Genomic DNA, 16,478 nt, shown 5'->3' on the forward strand with positions numbered 1-16,478 from the left:
GTGAGGCGAGGAAAGGGGAGTCTCTTTCTCTCTCTCTCTCTCTCTCTCTGGATGTCCTGGAGCTGGGACTCACTTCTGCCCTTGGACGTCAGATGCCAGGTCCTCTGACCTTTGAGCACCAGTGGTCCCCAGTTTCTCAGACATTCAGCCTCCGACTGAGAAGGACGCCATCAGCTTCCCTGGTCCTTCAGCTTATGGACAGCTTGATGTGGGACTTCCCGCCTCTGTGATCACATGAGCCAATTCTCCTCGTAACCCCTCTCAGTTCTGTCTCTGTATCTACACCATGGATCGCCCAGTGGTTCTGCTCCCTGGAGAATCCTGACGAATGCACAGGAATAAGAATGCCCTCCCTCTCTCAGGCTTGCTGCTGTGACTGCAGGGCTCCAGTCCCTCGCCCAGAGTCAGCATGCTACCGACACTGCTGAGGATTTTAATGATGGTGTAATGTGTTCAGTCAACGGATGTTGGGAGGTTCGTTTTGGCAGAATAAGAGAGACTTCCCAGAGCTTGCCTGAGGGTCCCTGGGCCTACATTTTACTCAATGGTGAAGGCAAATTGAGGAAACAGTGGTGGTATTTGGAACAACAGCCCACTTGAGAAGAGTTGTTTGAAGCAGGAGGAGGACAGAGGTTGAGGCAGGGCAGGGCCAGAGGTGTTTGGACAGAGGTGGTTCAAGAGCAGAGGTGGCAGCTCTCCGTGGGACCCGCCTGGGCAGCTCTGCAGTTTCTGATGTGCATTTGAGTGGAATTTGTTTTTGTATAGCATTAAATGAAGTGTTGGCTTTCCAAAGAACATGATGTGGGACTAAGTCCAGTAGCAGAAGAGTTATATTGAGAGAAAACAGATGTTTTGATTTACTCCATGTCCTTTCCCCTTTCCAAGTCCTAGGAAGGCAGCCAGGCCTGGGTGCCTCCTCTCCTGAGAGGGTGAGATGCTGCCTGGGAACAGTAGCCTGTGGTGGGGTGTGTTTAGGGGCACCACAGGGAACTGGGGCAGATTTTTTGGTGGGGTTGGAGGCGCTGGGGAAGCTGTGAGCCTTTGGGGATGCAGAGAGGAAGAGCTGAAAGACTGAGTCCCAGGGTTGTGAGGGGTCTGCAGTCTGAGTTTCCATCCCTGGAGGGTTTGGATGCCAGGACTGGCATGAAACGGGCAGCAGGAGGGGGCCGTGAGAGCAATGGTCCCCAAGCATCCTGGGATGGCGCCGTTCATCCCCGGCTCCCTCCATCTTCAGCAAACCTGGATTAAGGCCCTTCTACATACAGGGCTTGCACCTTCTGCTCAAGGCCATCACTGGGACAGCCTGGTCTGTGGCCACCTGAGGAGCCCAACCTGCTGGTGCTGCCCTGCAGGTGTGCACCTGTTTCTGGGAAGGCCACTGGGGAGGAAGGTGGAATTTCCAAGGCAAATACCCTGGTGCCTCTGCTCCTTCCTGCAGCAACAGGTAGTAAGGGCGTGGGGCCTGGACTCACAGGTGGCACCAGGACAGGTCCCACCACTCTGTGTTCTGGGCTTCTGCCCTGGAAACCACAAAGATGGAGAGGCTTTGGGTCTCTCAATGCTAGGTGGCCTTTCCCTCCAGAATCTTGTATCAACATAGCACCTCACATTTAAAGGGTTTCACACAGGTAGCATAGAAAGCTTACCCTCCAGGCAAGAAAGAATGAATAAAAAGAGAAAAAGCCAATAACCTTGCCCTCTGAGTCGAAAGGAGCATCTCATTTACTGGAGATGTATTTTCCTTTTGTTGAGTTGTTTTGTCTCTTTTACTTAGATTGGAAACCCCCTGGGTGGGTTTCCAATGTGACCATGTGACCCTGCAGCCCTGAGCATAACCAATTATAATCACTTGCTTTAAATAAATGCACAAAAGTGTGAGCCCTGTATGTCTAGAGATCCACAAACACCTGGAATGTAGGGACACCAATGTGGGGAAACAGCAGCGCCTCCCTGAGGTCGGGTGTGTTTAGGGGCAGCCCCAGGGAAGCCCTAGGCAGCAGCTCGGATGAGGAAGGAAGGTGAGGCAGCCCCTCCTGAGTGCCCTTCCCCCCTGCCCCCCTCTGTGCTCCACAGTGTACTCCCCCAAGGAAAACTGAGAAGAGGTGCTGTGTTTAGTGGGAGCCTGTCTAGGCCTACACAGGAAGAGCAGGACTGGTGTGGACCAGAGAGGGCGAGAGTGGAGGCTGGGAGCTGCAGGGAGAGGCAGCGCCCAGTGCACCCTGCTGTCTGTGTGAGGGGCTGGACAGGGGCCTGAGCCAGGGACGGGAGGAGCAGAGTCCTGGCAGAAGCAGCTACCTGTGGGACACCAAGTGATTTCAGGGCCTCTAAGCAGGGCTGGTAAGCAGGTCTGGGCAGGAGGTAAGCAGGATGAAGGGCAGCACCCTGAGAGTATCGAAGTCGAAAGCTATTTCCAACCCTGAGTCCCAGAAGGCACCCTGCACCTGTGGAAGACCGTGGTCCAAATGTCTGTGCTTGGGAGGGTGGCCTCATGGGAGGGACTCAGATGGCCAACGCACCTGGCCTGCAGAACAACACCAACCCTGAGTCCCCAGCCTCCAGATCTGCAGCAGCTCACTGGCCACGCCCAACCAAGAACTGGAGGAAGCCAGGTTCAGGCAGATGGCCCATTCCATCCACTCCCAGGACACAGCGAGGGTAAAGTGTCCCATGTGACAGTCCCCGACTGCCTCCCTTTGTGTCACCTCCCAAGCTCCTTGCCTAGCACTTCCTTGATGCATCATGTCTCCAAGCACAAGTTGCCCCTCAGCCCCCAGCCTCCTGCCCAGCAGCTCCTGGTTCCTGGAGACCTGAGTCAAGGCTTTCTGGGGCCACCATCCCACCCATCCATAGAGTCTGAGCCTGCTGTAGGCAGCCCAGGGCACACCTGCTACCTTCTACAGAACCAGGGCCACTCCTGGGGGATGCCTGGGGCTGGGCTTACTTGGTCACAAAGTGTCCAGGCTGGGATGTGGTAGGTGCCCAGCCAGGGGGTGCTGGAGCGTCGTGGTTGGTGCACCTAGAGCAATTCCCAGTGTCTCGGGCCTGGGCTTTTCCTGCTGTGAAGTGAAGGGCGGTTGCCACATGATCGCAGCACCACTTCCAACTCCAGCATTTCCCCAGCCGACCCTGACTGAGCCCTGGGCATGAAAGGTCTTCTTTGGTGTCCTGTTAGCTGCTATCAATTCGCCACCACGACATGATTTGCCATATTCTGCAGGCCCCTACACTGTGCTATTTCTGACCTTGGGAACTGCAATTCTGACAAAACAAATTAACCAGTAAGCAGCTCTAGCTATCATTAAACCTCCCCAGCAGCAGGGCAGTGATCGGATCAGACCTCAATTCCGATCTCGGTTGTAATAGGAGGTTAGAGCCATCTGTGCCTCTTTGCCTGAGGCACTGTGAGGCGTGTTTAACGGTGCTCACACCAGGGAAATAATGTTCCGATGGATCATAAACAATATTGTATTTGCATTTTGCATGTTTTCTCTGTATCTCCTAAAAATAATCGAAGTCGTGTGTATTTGGTTCCTCCTCCCCTAAAGTACATCCTGTGTGCCATCAGGGGTGCTGGTAAGAACAGGGTTCCCGCCTGAGGGCAGTCAGTCACCAGCCCAGCAGGGGACTGTTCTCAAGGCTTCAGTGAAAGCTGAATCAGTAGCCACCTGGCCGCACCCAGGTGGGGACAGGGTGGGGGTTGTGGATCAGCCAGGTCTTTCCCTGCCCCAGGGCCCACTGGCCCGCGCTCTAAGGGGCTCACTTTGCTCTCGGTGGAGTCTGACTTAGAGTATCTGCAGGGTGTGTGAGTGCGTGCGTGCGTGCGTGTGTGCGTGCACAATCACCTGTGTTCAGGTTACAGTTCTTTGGGGGACATCGTGTGCCCTTTGCATGGTACCCCGCTCCTGCCCGTGCTCACTTCCAGAAGCGGTGGCCAGCTTCAGTTTGTTTCCTTTGCTCTTTAGAAGCCTAGTACTATGGCTGGCGCTTGGATATTAGGCCCTCTCCAGACTTCCTGTTTTGCATAAGGACGAAGCCCAGTAACAGCCTCCACCACACTCAGCTGTACACAGGAACTCACAGGGCCCTCCTCATCCATCCAGCGCGGTTCACCCTGTGCTTTGTCCAACTGTGTTTAGCACTTCCCTTGTGATTATGGAGATCTTCTCCTGCTGAGCCTCAGTGTACTGGATCCCTCTCCCTTCTGACATGCACTTTGCATATCCTGAGGTTAATAGTGACTTCTGTTCCACCCACTGAATTCTCTATACCCATCCTGAATTCACACCCAGCTTCCCTGGGGGAGCTCCACACTCCCCCAACAGTAAATTGGCTGGACAGGAACTTCTCCGTAGAGTTTGTGTTGACCTGGATTCTGGTCTCCCCCTCTCCTTAGGGTAAAGCAATCTCCAGGAGAAAAGGCTGCATTGAAGATGTTTCCCAAGATCTTGCAAAATAAAAACACCTCTATTCTGCCCAAACACCTACCTGACAATTTGCCTAGTTTCTTAGTCCATTTGGGCTGCTGTAACAGAATACTGCAGACTTCATAATTTATAATAGAGAGAAATTTATCTGGCCAATGGTTCTGAATGTTGGTCAGAAAAGATCCAAGGGCTGCATCTGTCGAGGGCCCTGGGCTATGACCGTGTGTGGGGAAAGAAGGCTTGCGGATGGGGAGAACGTGAGAAAGTGGAACTCTTTCATCGGTGGACCACAGCGGTCATTCTACTTTCTGACCTGCTTTTTATTTCCTGGAAGTTTTTTGAAGTTTCTTTCTTTCTTCTTCTTCTTTTTAACCCCAGTGTCCTGCAAAGTCATGACAGTGTGCTTTCAAGTGAGTCTTCTCCTTCATAGACCTGTTATCCAAAGAGCCTGTGTGACAGTGTAAACAGAAATCTACCAGCTCTAGGGGCTGAGTTAGAGCTCTGGGTGGGCAGGGCTGGCGCCCACCCATGCTGCATAGCAGGGTTCATGGCAGGCCCTTCTCCTATCTTCAAAGGGAGCAGCAGCTTTGACCTTCTTGGCTTGAAAGAACAGAACTCCAGTCTTCACGTGGCATTATCCCCCATGACGGTGTGTCCACATCTGCCCTTCGTTTGAGGACATCTGTCAGGATTCGGGGCCACCTCAGTGCAGTGTGACCTTACTTCGACTTGACTGCACCTGTAGTGCCCTCTCTCTGATTACAGTCACATCCTGGGGTGCCTGCAAGTGTGGGGAAAGGACCCCAAATGAGCCTGAATGTGGGTGTCTTCTCACCTATGTCCTTGATCCTCCTTTTGGTGAGTCCCATAGTTAGATGTCGGACAGCCTGATGATCTTCTAAGTTTTCTTTTCTTTTAAAATGTGTTTTCTAATTTTTTTTTCTGAGAAAACATTTTTTTCATCTAACCTCTTGGCATTTACGACTTCTGACGCCAGGGCATCCTGGGCATATCGCGGCTCTCGTTCTGTGCATGGGTCTCTTGCCCTGCTGAGGTGCTAGCTTTTCCCCACATCCTGTGCCTCCTTACCCCACTGTGGGCTGTTGTCCTGTGTTTGTCCTGTGTCTGCTTCCATGGACAGGTGTCCTTCAAATGTTAGAGGGACTCGGCCGTCCACTTGCGTTTATCATGAGACAGGAAAAGCAGACGGGAATTTCTAGGGCCTGTGGGGCTTGTGAGACACGGAGGGTGTGGAGGATGGAGGCTAGGGACCCCACAGCAGGGGCTTCTCTCCCAGCATCATCATCTCCCTGGACGGCAGTCCTCCCGTGTGCCCCGAGGGTCTGGACGTGCACAGGGTGGGTTGGGGGCAGGGAGAGGAGACCCTCCTGACTGGGGGGTGGTCATGGGTCCGATTTCCCAGAGGCCTGGTGTCCTGTCCAGCTCCACTGTGGTTCTGCATCCCAGAAGGCAGCCCTCCCTCTGTCTGGGGGGCAGGCACCGGGCAGAGTGGGCCAGGTGGGGTGGGGTGAGACCTGTGCTCTATCTGCTCCAAACACACGTGTGTCAGATCTCTGGATCCCAGCACAGTCCCCCTTCAAACCTTCCCGTGGCATCCCTCCACGTGTGGGCCAGGTGGCCTGTCTCCCTCAGACTCCCCTACTCCCTGTCCACCCGCACTGTCTTTCCGGGCCTCTGGATCTGTGTGTGTTAAATGTCACACTGTGGGAGTGGAATTCTGAGTAGAGTCCACCTGTGCTCCTTCCCAGGTGTCCAGGTATCCTACCCTCTTTCCCAGCTCAAGGCTGACCCCATAACACCACTGGCTTCCTGAGGGGGCATCGAGGCTGCTCTCAGAGGGAAGGGTGCACCAGGAGGAGGCCAGTCAGAAGGATGGTTGAGGGTCCGTCAGGACCTGAGCACTAGCAGCTCCTTTTGTACACACCTGCTCATCCCTCCAGCCACCCCTGAATGCCTGCTGCTGCAAGTCCCGGACCACACTGAGTTCTAACTCACAGGTGAGTCACTCAGATCTTTTAAAACGGAGTGTCTTGCCATCCTCTTCCAGAGTCCACCTGCTAGAGTCTCACCCAGTATGGGAGGCAGAATCGCAGGCAGGTGGGTGGCAGACTGAGACCTCACCCAGGGGTGCATGGGAAGCGCTCTTATCAAGTGGGGGTCACAGTTCCTATTAGCTCCCCACCAGTCACCAGTCCCATGGAGACCAGCCGCCAGCTACCAGCAGATGCCCCCAAATCATAGGACACTCAGAAGTGTTTGGGGGATGCTGGGGCAAGACAAAGGGTCAAAGCCCTAGGGTGCTGCAGACAGAACTGGGGAGGTGGTGAGAGCGTGTGGCAGGCGACTGCTAGGCCTGTGCTCGGGGACAGGGTGGGGGCCACAGTGGGAGTCACAAGGGATGGGCAAATGTGGGCATCTCCACTCCATGTGCTATGCATGAGGTGGGTGCATTTCTACTTCCTGTGTCCTGCCAGAAAAGTGAGGTGGTGCCATTTAGAGCAGTCCTCAGAAGTGCCCGCACAGCCCTCAGCTCTTCCCATGCAAGGACAATTAACTCTCAGCCTCGGTCCGGTCCTCCAACTCCTACTGAGTTTATGATCTCCACACAGCACTTAACGAGTCCCCAGGAGGTCCCAAGTTTGGTGGGTTGGTCTACTTACCGAGAATATTCATCTCCATGAAGAGGAGCCCGCTCCCTTAACTGCAGACTCCCTGCGGCTTGGTCTAGCTCTGTGGGTGCAGAGTGGCTGATGAGCTCTCTGAGCAGCCAGCTTTTGCTTCTCAAGGCCTGGTGGGGGTGGCAGCAGCATCAAGATCCCAGGCCCCGCCTGATGGGGATTTTTCAGACAGGTCCCCAAGGGGTCACGTGTGCATTTCAGTCTGGGAAACACTGCTGCTTCCTGACCCGAGCTTGCCCCACCAGGAGCAAATCTCCTCCCCTCTCTGGAGTTGGGTTTCCCTGGGAGGAGAGGACCCTGGGCCCGATGTTCTCTGAGCTGCTTACTATTGCTAACAGTCCATGTACTTGACAGGGCAAGTACAGCTACAAATGTTTGCTTCCAGGCAGGAATCCACCCAGGTTGTAAACAGACATAGATTTCTGCAAGTTTTTGTTAATATAATTTTAGAAATGGTAACTATCTCAAAGATCATGCATTCTGCACACCTGAATTTACACATGAAAGCAGGGGCCAAGCCAGTCATATAGTTTGTTAAAGGTCAGACAAGTGCTCAGTGGTAAAATCCTGGGCAAACGGCGATGGATGGGCCCAAGATGGACACAGAGCTCTGGCCTGCAGTCCATAGCTGCCAGCTGAAGACACCACCCCTTATCTTCAGTCAAGAGCCCAGGAAGCCAGCACCGCCTCCTCAGGAAACCAGTCCATCAGCCACAGTCACCAGCCCAGGAAACCCACCCTTTCCCTACTCTTACCAGTCCTTGAAACTAACACCAGCCTGGGAACCCAGCCTGCTACCTGTATCACATCAAGTCGGGCCACTGTCTCCAACAGTCAGCTAGATCCAGGCAACCCCCTGGACCTGATTAATAACTGCCAGCTTCCCACTCTGTGTCCCCCATAGCACGCCCCGCCCCAGCCTCCAGGGCTCACCTCCACAGGGCACGCGGGGCTGGCCCACTCCCTGCCTGTCCAGGAGGATCTGCCCAGGGCTGCAATGGTGGCAGCTCCCGTGCTTAGCTGGCCCTGCGTGAGCAGTGTCCACTTGTGTACTACTTGGTCTTCCATCGTGTCCATGCAGTGAGGCAGGGTGTAGGCGCCAGGCCTCCAGGTCCAGACATGCTGTCCAGAAGCAAAGCATGGGTGAAGGTCCCAAGTGAGCCAAGACCACCCATTGCCAGCTAGGACACCTACAGCAGGCGAGGAGGCCTGAGGCTGTGGGGCTCACCCTGCATTCCTGCCGGTTCCTTTGCAGTGTGTGTCCCAAGCTCCAGGCACCTTACGGCTGCACCTTTGAGGGGCCCTCCCTGGCTGTGGAGATCCCACACTCACTCCTGTGCCTGGGGCCCAGCCTTGCTTGTGTGCACAGACCTCACTTCATGATTCTTTTCTGACAGCTCCACTCCCTCCCCAGCCTGCACAGCCTGTGTGCCCGCCGGGTTCCCTAGCAGAGTCTGACATCTATACTGAGAGTTTGTGTCACAGTTGAGTGTCCCCAGGTGTGAGCAGGTGTTCTTGATCTGCAGGTTTAATTGATCAGGGAATCTGTACCTCGTTGGGAAATTTTCTTGTTATGTATTAGTGGTAGTTGGAAACTCAGTTGATGGTATTGGTCACACTTATTTGGAAAGCTGGCACACCTTGTAATGGTAAAGTTTCACTCAAACTTACAATGCATTCCACTGGAAAAAAGGTCTTAAAGAAACAGGAGGGGCTGGGGCTGTGGCTCAGCGGTAGAGTGCTTGTCCATCCTCAGCACCACATAAAAATAAATAAATAAAATAAAGGTATTGTGCCCAACTACTACTAAAAAATAAATGTTTTTTTTAAAGAAACAGGAATATTGATCATCCTAAACCCAAGCTCCCCCTAAAAATAAATAGTTTAGTAAATAAGTTTAGACAAAAACTACCAAGTTCCGATGTCTAACATGATTATTCTGCAGGACACAACCTTTGTGAGTGGAGAGTGCCTGCCACAATTGGCGGGGGGTGGGGATTTGCAGTTCTACTGTTTATGTTGACCAATTACTGCCCTCCCATGAATGATCTTTTCTAGCTTAATCACTCTTCATTACCCCCCTTCCTGGGTACAGCTGGAAACATGCAGGCCTCTCTGCCCAAGATGCAGATTGATGAACACATGTTTGCAAACCACTTTTATTTTTTAGTTGTAGGTGGACGCAATACCTTTATTTTATTTATATGCGGTGCCTCACACATGCTAGGCAAGTGCTCTACCACTGAGTCCCAGCCCCAGCCCCCCACTTTGTAAACTTAAAGAAGAGTATCTCTAGTTGCAGGAAGGCTAGGGCCCCCTGGAGGGACCTGTGCCTAGACCTGAGAATTCAGGCTTTAGATCTTAAAGGCACAGTTTTCTGACTCTGAAATACTTGTGGCTGGAGCCCAGGAGCACTGGGGACATCTGCAGAGCTTTCCTCTGGGAATTTCACAGCTAGAGCTGCTGTTCAGCCCACAGCTACTTTGTGTTTCAACATACTCTGGCCAGATGTGAAGGGTGGTCTGCTGCCTGCAGATGGGAGGAATGCTCGCTAGACTCATTTCTCATAGTTCTGCTCTTCTGTCCAAGCAGACCAATAAGCTACCAGGTGTTCAGGAAAATGACTGCATTTTGTATCTGAGGGAGCTTCAATACACTGCAGCGATGCAAAACTGTTCTAGAATTCCTCAGCCATGTTTTGCATCTAGGAATACATACATGCTCATTGACCCTCAGTGCCTGACTTCTCCTAGCTGTTTGTTCACAGGGCTGAGGACTTGTCTCCAGGAGGTGGGAATGCTCCTCTCCTGCACACAGCAGGCAAGACTCTTGACTTGCCCATCTGTCAGACATAATCCTCAGTTGCAAAGCTAGCCATCTCCTTGGTCTCTCAGGCCCATATATTAGATGTCCTTCACTGCTGTAGAGTCAGGGTGTCCAGGTTGGGGCTTCTCCAGATCCCCGCGGCAGGCCCATAGAACCCGTCCAAAGATGCCCAGAAGCACTGATCAGCCAGCATCTTTGCTGAACATCCTGGGTCTCTGAATGCAGCACAAGTCAGCTGGCTGCCAGAGCCATATAGGAAGGTCTCCTTGTGCATTGAGGACATAAATATGGCAACATGAGGCTGCAAGGTGACTGCCAGGCTTGTGCTAATTCTTTGGCCTCCAAAGCTCATTTCAGTTTTGTTTCATTTTCTTTTTCAACACCCATTTGATGCACTGAGAGCTCCTAATGAGAACAGCAGCCTTAAACTGAATCCACAATTAAGTTGAGAACTTGGGTGTCCAAATGGGCTTGTGTTTCTAAACTGCACATCATCAGCTGGTTTGCAGATGAGCTGTGACTTGCACGGCATTGTTCAAAGTCTTAATGGGTTCACTTTGCTCCCAGGGATCAGCCCTCATGCTCTCCCAGCAGAAAATAATATTGTGAAAAAAATTATTCTGACTGGAAGAAATGAGAAATGGGCATCTGCCAGAGAGTACCGACAGGTACATATCTGAGAGCCGTTTCTCACTTAAAAAGCAAGACGGCGCTGCCAGCCTCCTTGGGCCCTGCTTCCTCCCCACTTAGCCCGTGCAAATCTGCCAGTGAGAATCAGAGAGAACACAGGATGAGTGAGGTTTTGCACCTAGTTTTAAGGTATTCAAGTTGCTGGGTTAGAAAATAGAGATGTTATGAAAAATGTGTCAGCTTGTTTTAATAAATTTAAATTATTGATATCTAAAAGAAAAATGAAGCATATTTTTCTCACACTGAAAAAATTCCCTTGTAATTCTGTTGAGTTCTAATTTAAAATTAGTCATCACATAGATTCAGCTTCTGTAATCCGTTTTTCTGAAACAGAATATGTGGACCCAGGTGGTTTGAACTGCTGCACCTGCTTCTGCATCAGTTTCCCCTTTGAATAAATGGAACAAAGAGAAGGTACGCAGCACTCAGTGCCACCGCTTCCTTAAGGAGTGCGAGGGACCAATGGCTCTCTGAAGGGCTGCAAGAACGCTGCCATCCAAGGACCCTCTCTATGACATCGAGACCACTGGATGTCCCTCAGCATCCTTGTCATCATCAGAGTTGCTGTGATAATTGGAAACAAGGCCAGAGAACCAGGTCGTGGGCCTGGCTTGCCTTCACCTGGTTGCTAGCACAATGGTCAGGCCATCTTTAACCCCTGATTGTAAATGTGAAGCAGCCTTCATCCTCAGACATCCTCCAGGCCCATGTTCCCAAACTGGTCCCTTCTCAGGGAGCCGCTCCCACGCAGTGCCGATGACCGCCAGCAGGTGGCACCACCAAGGCCCCATAATCAGGAGGGAATCCAAGGGGAGCCCATGCTAACAGTGATGTCATCGGGCCACCTGAGAGCAAATTAGCAAATTACCTTCTCTCCTCCTTGTTTTCATCTGAGCACATCTGACAGCCTGTCTTCTATTAACATGTTTGCCTTCTCAGAGACAGTTCTTCTGCGCCACCTCACACTACTTCAGCCCGAGGTATCAATCATGGATTAAGGATAAGATCCTATATAAAAAATAATTATGACTTAATTGTCTCAAAAACTTGGCATGATAATGGACAAATGCAAAGGTCAAAAAAAAAACCACTTTGTCTTTCTTGTTTTTCAAGAAATCAAGAGGCCAACAGCACAAAGATTGATAGAAATACATTTTCCTTGTTTCTTCCACACATACTAAGCAGTAAAGATGTCAAGTTGACAGGGCTACGGGATGCTTTCTATCTAAAGGTGAACATGCCTTAGTATGCCCACTAATAGAGATGCTAACTTATGGGTAAAAGGAATAACCAGAGACATATAAAACAGGTGATTACAAAGGAGAGTGAACGCTGGAAAAAAACATGTAACCTCAATAGCAATCAAATACAAAGGAAAGCCAATACCAAGACATCATGGCTCACCAACCAAATTATCACACACACCACAAGTATTAATAGCAAGTACGGCATGAGAGTACGGCATGAGAGGAGACAAACTGATCCAACCTTTCCAGAGGATATTCAAGCCTGAGGTTCAGGAGCATTAAAAATATTTACAGCCTTGGGCTGATGTGAACCCTCTTGGAATCAAACCTAAAAAAAAAAAATCTGAAATCAAGAGAAACACAGACAAATTGTCCATTCCAGCAGTACGTGTAAAAGAAAGACTTGGGCACATCCTAAATATTGCACCAGAATAGTTAAGCTATAAAATATTCATGTGATTGCATGCATTAAATCAATGAAATAATGTCTCCGTATACATCTGGAGATATTACTTGGAAGTGTATAAACAGACTGTCTCCAAGTAGTAGGACAAAGGTATTTTCAATGCCATTTTTTCTACTTTCTAGTTTCACATAACAAGTGTGCTTATTTAGTAATAAGGAAACCCCAGAGACTTCATTTATGAAATATATTTACTAAGAGTGTGAGGGCAATACTTAAGGTATTAAGTTGATAAAAGGAAGATATGAATTTTACAAACAACTTGAACTCAGACAATATATACAACAAGGATGATGCTTGAAAAATTGAAAGAGGTTATCATTTGGGGCTGGACTATGCGTGTGGTATGAATGTGTCCCCTCCAAAATTCAGATGCTGAGACTGAGTGCCTAAGGTGATAGGATGACCAGGCAGGTCTTTAGGCAATAATGTTCTTCCCCTCCTGGGTGGGATTAAGGTCCCCATAAAAGAGTCTTGGTTTCCTCTGGTCCTTCTGCCCCTGCCTCTGGAGGACATGGCAACAAGGCACCATCTTGGAAGCAGAGAGCAGCCCTCACCAGAGGCCAAGCCTGACGGGCTGTGGCCTTGACCTCCAGCCTCCAGAACGCTGACAGATGAGCTTCTGCTCTCTCTACACTACCTGGTCTACTGTGACTAAAGACAAAGGGTAATTTTATTCTTTTCTCCATTTCAAGCTTCTACAATAAGCCTGAGTCTCTTTCCGTATCAGAAGAGAATAATTTTTAAGTGAAAAAGTGAGCTGTGACTCATAACTAACACAATAATAAAAATCAACTTGAAATGGGATGTAGACGTAAATGTAAAACCTAAAATCACTGTACTTCTAGAAGAAAATCATTGCAACCTCAGGTGAGGTAAGATCACTTAGCACACCAAAACATAACATAAAGGAAAAAATTGATAAATTAGACTTCATCCAAATTAAAATCTTGTGCTCTTCCAAAGATCCTTAAGAATATGAGAAGACAAGTCACCAATTGGGAGAAAATATTCGCAAACACATAAAGACTTGTATCCAATTCTCAAAACTTGATAGTGAGGAAGCAACCCGAGTAAACTGTGGGGGAAAGACTGGAACACGCGGAAGGCAAAGAAGCACATGGAAAGACGCTCAATATCTTCAGCCATCACAAGGGAGATGCAAATTAAAACCACAGTGACGTACCGCTCACGTCTATTTGAATAGCTAACTAAAAACAGAGGTGACAATCCAACGGCTGACCAGGACTTGCAGCAATGTGCCTCCAGACCCAAGTGCTGTTGCAGACGCAGCTCGGAGCAGGCGCCTCGAGGCCAGGCTGGCAGGAGTGACAGGAGGGTGTCAGCATCTACCTCCCACGTGGCCCAGCAGTTTCGCTTCCCGGTGTCTGCCCACGAGAAGTGAGAGCCTATGCCCACCCAGAGCTTACCTGAGGATGGTCACAGCACTTTCTCTCTAGTCACAAAGCTGGAAGAGCTCAGGAGCTGGGTTGGTGGTCCTGATAGAATGCCTCTCAGCAACAGAACAGAGGACGTGGGCACCCTGTGCCACCCGGGTACTGCAGACGCACCGTACTGAGCCAGGAGGCTGCCGTGCGCGACTCCAGGAGAGGCCGAACAGAGGCACACAGCAGACCAGCGGCTCCAAGGGCTGGGCAGGAGTGTGGACCACAGAGGAGACTTGGGACCATGCTGGAACCCAGGGGCAGCTCTGTGTTTGTCGGCACACACACCAACTGCATGCAAAGAACATAGGGTTCCACTCTCAGTGAGAATGTTCTGGAGACAATGGTGTTGCTGGTTGCACAACAAAGTAAACATACTCAAATGACCCCGTGGCGAACTCAGAAATGGTTAAAATGATGTAGTTCGTGTTCAGTGTGCTTTATCATAATAAAATCAAAGTTTTATTGTAGCTGATTATTCACTGAAAACAAAAAATCCCGTTTTATTGAAGTGGCACCCCCTTTCTCCTCAGAAACGCCCTCTTCACCACGGCTGATTTTGGCACTGTCAGCAAGAGTCTCTGTGAAGGAGTCCAGTGTAGATCAACTTCCTATTTTCGTGTCGCCCTGTTTACTTGGCCACTGGCTGAGAAGAGACCAGCACTCCAGGTGCTGGACACCCCCTTACTAGTTTTCACAAACGTATCCAGTAGAGTACTTTGAAGAAATGTGCAAACAAGGCCTCTGGCCTTGAGCTGGGCTTCACAGAGATGTCTACATTTTAAGATAAGTTACAAATGGGCCCATGGTAACAGCTGCAGGGGGAGGAAAGAGAGGGGAGAAGAAGCTCTCCCCCTCTCAGGTGTTGTCCTGGAAGAGTTAACTTGCCCAGAACAGTGAGAGAAAAAGCTGCTTTATGTGAACTTCTGCAGACTGGGAACTTCTGAGCCCCTCCCCTCACAGGCTGGGTATAAAACTCTGAAACTCCCTGAACTCGGGGTTCAGGGGACTGATTGATTACAGCAAAAGCTGTGCCCTCTGAACCTGGCTGCAGCCCAATAAACCTGCTTCCTGCTGTCTTCAGTGCCTTGCCTCGTCTGTCCCTACCACATTATGTGTGTGTAGAGCAGTTCACGTGTGAGGCACCACGTGCCCCTAATCCCAGCGTGCCTGCCTGCCTCCAGGAGGAGGCCCAGGAGACCAAGTGCTGCCCTGTGACTATAGCTGTGCCCAAAGGTAGTGTCCTTCCGCCTTTTCTGCTTTTGCTTTTAAATGGAAGAGACCTTAATTTAGTCACCTGTTGGGGGAAATTCTGCAATTAGGCCAGAAGAAATCAAGTAGGAACCCATCAAGAGGATGTGTTTCTTCTGCTCCCCAGGAGAGAGTCTGGGTGCCCACTGCCTTGCTGTCTGTGCAGGATGCCTCAGCACTCCAGGCCACGGAAAATCGCAGGTGCAACTCCAGGGTCTGAGTCCAGGGTTCTGCCTGGGCTCCCAGAGAGCACCCCCTGCTGCCTGAGTCTTCCTGCTTCCCTGGAGCCAGGGGTCCTTGCTCTGTGCTCCAGAGACCACCTGGTGATACGGATGTCTCCTGGAAACCAGGAGGGTCTATCAAATCCCAGTGACCATCCCTCCAACCGTCCCTGAAGCCTTTCTTCACCCTTTATCTTAGTCTCTAAGCAGGACGCGTGGCCAATGGCGGACGGTGCCACTCGTTCACGGAGGACTTCTCTGTTGTTGGGAGCATTGGTGAGGACTCACATCTGCTTGCTGAGAGAGCTAGCCGGAGCAGCTTGGGAAAGCATGTTGTGACTGAAGGCTCTGAAGACAAAAGGATCCGGGGGTTTCCGAGTGGCCAAATCTGAGACATGATAAATGATGCTAAGATAATGAGTTACAATCCACAGAATAAAACAAGAGGCGGTGCCATACTGACAGAAAGAAAGAACTAAATAAACAAATGGAAGATAATAATGTTTGGGCAAGATGAGAGCCACCCCCCCCCGCCCCCGTCAGTAGCATCACAAGCACTTAATGCAGAATTACGGCCCCAAATGAGCGTCACTTGGCACCACTGCAGCCAGGGGAGAAGGTTTGACTAGGGTGGGATACTCACAAGGTCTCAAAGTATTTCTCCACAAGATACGTGTTACGAGGAGTTTTAGTCAGCTTTTTTTTCCACTGCTATGGCTAAACAACCTGAGCAGTGTAACTGTAGAGAGGAAAAGTTTATTTAGGGTCTCACAGTTTCAGAGGTCTCGATCCATAGCGAGCAGGCTCCATTCTTCGGGGCTCGGGTTGAGACAGGACATCCTGGCGGAAGAGTGTGGCAGAGGGAACCAGTTCACACAATGATCAGATAGCAGAGAGACTCCTCCACTCGCCATATACAAATACATACCCAAAACCACACCCCCGGGAAACACTTCCTCCAGCCACACCCCACTTGCCTCCCATTACCACTCAGTCCCATCATGGATTAATTCACTGAGCAGGTTAAGGCTGTAACCCAATCACTTCTCTGAACTTTCTTGCACTGTCTCACATCGGAGCTTTTTGGGGACACCTCACCAAACCGTAACTCAACGTGCAGTGCAGCCCTTTACTGGGGCCACCGTGTGATACCAGCTGTGGTTGGCAGGAATGGGGCCAGCCGCCCTGTCCCTCCTGATGGTGCTCTGGGGT

The sequence above is a fragment of the Ictidomys tridecemlineatus genome, chromosome 2, assembly GCF_052094955.1.
Source record: "Ictidomys tridecemlineatus isolate mIctTri1 chromosome 2, mIctTri1.hap1, whole genome shotgun sequence".
Classification (NCBI taxonomy): Eukaryota; Metazoa; Chordata; class Mammalia; order Rodentia; family Sciuridae; genus Ictidomys; species Ictidomys tridecemlineatus.